Below are 4,390 nucleotides of genomic sequence, written 5' to 3'. Positions count from 1 at the left end.
CTAGCAGCTTGCCTATCATGGAGAGCAGACAGATTGGCCTGTAGGATTTCGGATTGCTTCTGTCCCGATCCGGTCCCTTGGGGATGGTGATAACATTTGCGACCTTCCACCGTTTGGGGAATATTCCCCAGGCGAGGCAGCCGTTCATGAGCCTTAGGAGCTCCTGGTGTATTCTTCCCCAGGCCCGTTGGATTATTTCGACCTCAATCAGGTCGGGGCCTGGGCACTTCCCCTTCCTCAGCCGTTTCACGGCGTCACTGAGTTCCTCGAAGCTGAATTCAGGGGTGTCTTCTACGTTGGGGGGGTTTGTCGAGTTCCGCCTTATCTCCTTCTGCTCCTCCGTTTCGGTGTCTTCCTCGTCGTCGGGTAGAAGTGCGGACAACATCGCTGCCGCGGTCGTTCGCCAGTTGGAGGTATATCCGAGCGGCGTCTTCAGCGTCGATGTTGTTTCCTCTCCTCTGAGTTTCCTTGCGACTGTTTTGTAAGCGATGCCCCAAGGTTCCCTGTTACCCTCTTTGGTGACGAAGTCCTGCCAGCTCTGGATTTTTGCTCTTGCCAGCATCCTCTTATACTCCTTTCGTGTTGACCTATACCGCAGCTTCTCCTGCTCCCTCGTTGCGGGGTCCCTGGCCCCCTGATACCTTCTTCTCGCCTGGTAGGTGTTTCTCTTTGCTCTGGTGAGCTCGGGCGTCCACCAGGGTACTGACCTGTAGTACCATTTCTTCTTTGGGATGGCGGTGTCGCAGGCACCTATCAGGGTTGCCTGGAGTTGCCCGGCCATTCTTTCGACGTCCTCTGCCTGCTGGAGGGTTGTTTCTTTGAGTGCCTCCATTTTCTCTGTGAGGACACTCTGAAATACCTCCCAGTTGGCTTTTCGCGTGTTATAGCGTCTTTCCTGAAGCTGCGGTGTGGTGCTTCTCGTCCCGAAGTCGAGGAGCGTCTCCAGTATCCGGTGGTCACTGGAGGTACCATCTTCGCGTATCCTCCAGCCCTTTACGAGGAGTATTGCCTCTGGGCTCGCCATCGTCACGTCTATGTTTGATCGCCCTCGAGTTGTTTCAAACGTGTGGGGTTGTCCTGGTTGATTCAGGACATGGAGACCGTACTGCGCTATGACTGCCTCTAGGGCCTCGCCTCTGTCGTCGGTGCTCCTGCTGCACCACAGCGGTGATTTTGCGTTCGCATCCAGGCCGATGATGATCCTCTTGCCTCTGAGACACCGTAGTACCTTCTCCAACTGTTGCACGCCGACCTCGATGTTTCCTGTCGGCGGAAAGTACAGGCTTGCCACGTACACCTCTGTTTCCCCGTCGCTTATCTGCACGCAGGAACAGTGTGTTGTGCAGAGTTCGGCGACCTCGAGGGGCGTTAGGGTCTCTGATTTTATCCCTACGGCCGCCATTGGCGGGTTGTGCTTCGACCCTCTGCAGGCGATCGCGACTCCTGTGCCGAATCCGGGTATTTTCCCATCGACGCTGTATGGTTCTTGCATTAATATTATGTCATCCCCATCGGCGTCCATTTGCGTCCGGATCTCATAAGGAGTTGTTTTGGATCGCTGCATGTTGTGCTGCAGGATCCTTATTTCCCTTTTCCTCCCAAGTCCTCTTCTGTCCCTGCGTTGCTCTTTATACATATTGCGTCCTTGCTATTATTGCTTCCAAGGCTTTCGTATACATTGGGCATTTCGCGTTGGAAGCTGCGTGGTCTCCCTTCCTCCCTGCTCTCTTGCAGTTTACGCAGGTGGCGTGCCCATCCTTATCTTTGCACTCTTTAGTGCTGTGCCCACTTTCTGCACAGTGCGCGCAGATTTCGTAGTTAACGCGGCAATATTTTGCCACGTGTCCGTATCCTTGACACTTGTAGCAGCGACTAATTGCTATGTAATCTTTAACTTTGCAGGCATTCCATGAGAGGAAGATCTTACCTTTCAATAGTTTCTCCCTTACCTGGGGGGGCACTTCGATGACCCAGTTCGTCTCCTCTTGATCCTTTCTGCCGGTCCTGAAGCAGAACTTGATGGCTGCAACGTCGTCCTCATTTAGTCTTTCTTGGTTCTGCTTCCACATGCAGGCCAGGATCTCCTTCTCTGGAATGTCCCTCGGGACGTCGTAGATGATCATCCTGGGGGGTCTCCGCTGCGGCGTGCTAGCTTTTAGTCCAGCCTCCTTTAGTTTCGAGTTCTCGGTGAACTCTTTTAGGCTCTCCGGCTTCGTCGTCTCAACGGCTAGGCCGTTTCCCTTTATTTTCCGGACGGCCGTAACTTGGATTCCTCTCTTGCGGGGATTCACTAGGGTGAACACCGCGTCAAGTGCTTCTTCGCTCGTTTGAATCTCGCCACCTTCTCTTTCCGGTCGAATTATGACCACATTTTTGGGCGGCTTGACCGCCGTCTGCTCGACCTTGTTGCTCGTTATCTTTACTTTTTCGGCGTATGTCGGCTCCCTCTGTTCCTGCTGCGTCGTTCTCAAGACGGCTGTTTCTAGCCGCCTGGTTGCTTTGTTGACGGCGTTCATTATCGCCGTTTCCTTGTTCTTCTCATCTCCGGCACTCTGCTCTAGCCTGCCTGTCAGGTAGCTATTATGGAGCAGTAGCTCGTCAACAATGCCCCTCATTTCTTTGAAGTGCCGTAGGATTACTGCGGCGTGTTCCTTGTTTATTTTCCTGGCCGAGTCTAAGCAGAACGCCGTGACCTTCCTCTCTATGTCACTGGCCTGTGCCTTTATATCGGGCACTTGCCGCTTATCCTCCCCGGCCAATCTCTCCTCATCTCTGGGGGGGTTGTTTCTCCCCAGGCCTGCTCTCATCGTCTTCTCTGGTATCCTCGGGCTTGGAGTGGCCTCGTTCTTTTCCATCTGTTTCCTCAGGGGTTGGAGGACCACTCTGGCCTCTGCGCCTGGCGACGAGTGCCCTAGCGTCGGCATCACCGGCTCCTTGCCGCTTCTTGCGGCTGCCGCTGCGGCTGTTCGCTTCCCGGTGGCTATGTCCAGCGGCGTATTGAATCCCCCTCGCGGACTTTCAGTTGGCGCTTTGTTCCCGCGAGCACTCCCGCGCTGAGTCCGGGCGGCGTGCTCTTCACAGTTCAAAACCCCTGGGTTTGAATTTGAATTTGAATTTGCCGCCTAGCAGCGTGCTCTTGGTTCCCAAGATGCCCGGGCGGCGGCGCTTCGGTCGCTCGACCCAAGATGGCTGCCGCGCGTCCGCTAACCTATCCTCCCGCACGTGGCACTTTGTTTTGCTTTTCTCGCGCTTATTGCGGCAATTTCCACTAAACTTTCGGTGTGCACTATGTTTTTAGCACTCGCACTATCTATTATTTTAGTTTTCGTGCCCGAGATCTTCGATTTTCGCGTTTTTGTCCGCCACGTGGCCTAACCTCACTTCGCGCACGCGGCACTTTCTTTTGTTTTTCCGCGCTTATTGCGGCAATTTTCACTAAACTTTCGGTGTGCACTATGTTTTTTAGCACTCGCACTACCTATTATTTTAGTTCCGTGCCCGAGATCTTCGATTTACGCGTTTTTGTCCGCCACGTGGCCTAACCTCGCTTCGCACACGCGGCACTTTCTTTGCTTTTTCCGCGCTTATTGCGGAAATCTCCACTAATATTTTTGCATGCACTTTATTTTAAGCACTAACTCTGCCTATTAAATTATTTTTCGCTCCCGAGATCTTTGATTTTTCGGTTTTTCCTATCCGTCGCGTCAGCTAACCTCACTTTTCGCACGTGGCGATTTACATTAGCTTTTTTCGCTCTGAATTCGGCGATCTCCACGATTCTTTTTAACTACACGTTTTCCTCGGCACTCCCACTTTGCTTTAAATTAATTTTTACGCCCGAACTTTTTAATTTGCCCGGTTTTTTCGTTTATAGACTGCGGAGCGACGTGCACGCGTCCGTCCCACTTGCCGCCATCTTGGAAACAGTAGTAGATAGGGACATACATATATGCAATTTTTGGTAACGGGTACTTTCCCAGACTTTTTGTCCATACAGTAACCCGGGTCCCCTGGACCAATTGGGGTTGGGTAAACGCCCAACCATCGCGCAAGGCACACAGTGCCCTGCTTCCTGGATTAGCTAGGCCTGCAGGGGCTGTCGCTCGTCTCAGGTCGAACGGGGCCCTTTCTAAGCCCTACCGTCTACCGGGACGGTACCGGAGCAGTTGGGACGCTGCTCACACGCCGTAGACCATTCGGTGTAGGACGAACACCTTAACTCGGCCCTCTTGCCAGCATCTTGGCCATCAACCACTGCCACCACGAGTCCATACCCATTTTTGGCCGAGCAGAGGGGTCGCTACTCCCTCCGGGCTATAACTCGACCCGCCCGTGGTACCAGCCTAAGTCGCTGGTGGGACTATCGTGTGGATGTACGGCCACGTCACTA

Source organism: Bombus affinis, unplaced genomic scaffold, assembly GCF_024516045.1.
Source record: "Bombus affinis isolate iyBomAffi1 unplaced genomic scaffold, iyBomAffi1.2 ctg00000209.1, whole genome shotgun sequence".
Lineage (NCBI taxonomy): Eukaryota > Metazoa > Arthropoda > Insecta > Hymenoptera > Apidae > Bombus > Bombus affinis.
The sequence above is the reverse complement of the archived record's forward strand: the minus strand, read 5'-3'. Positions refer to the sequence as shown.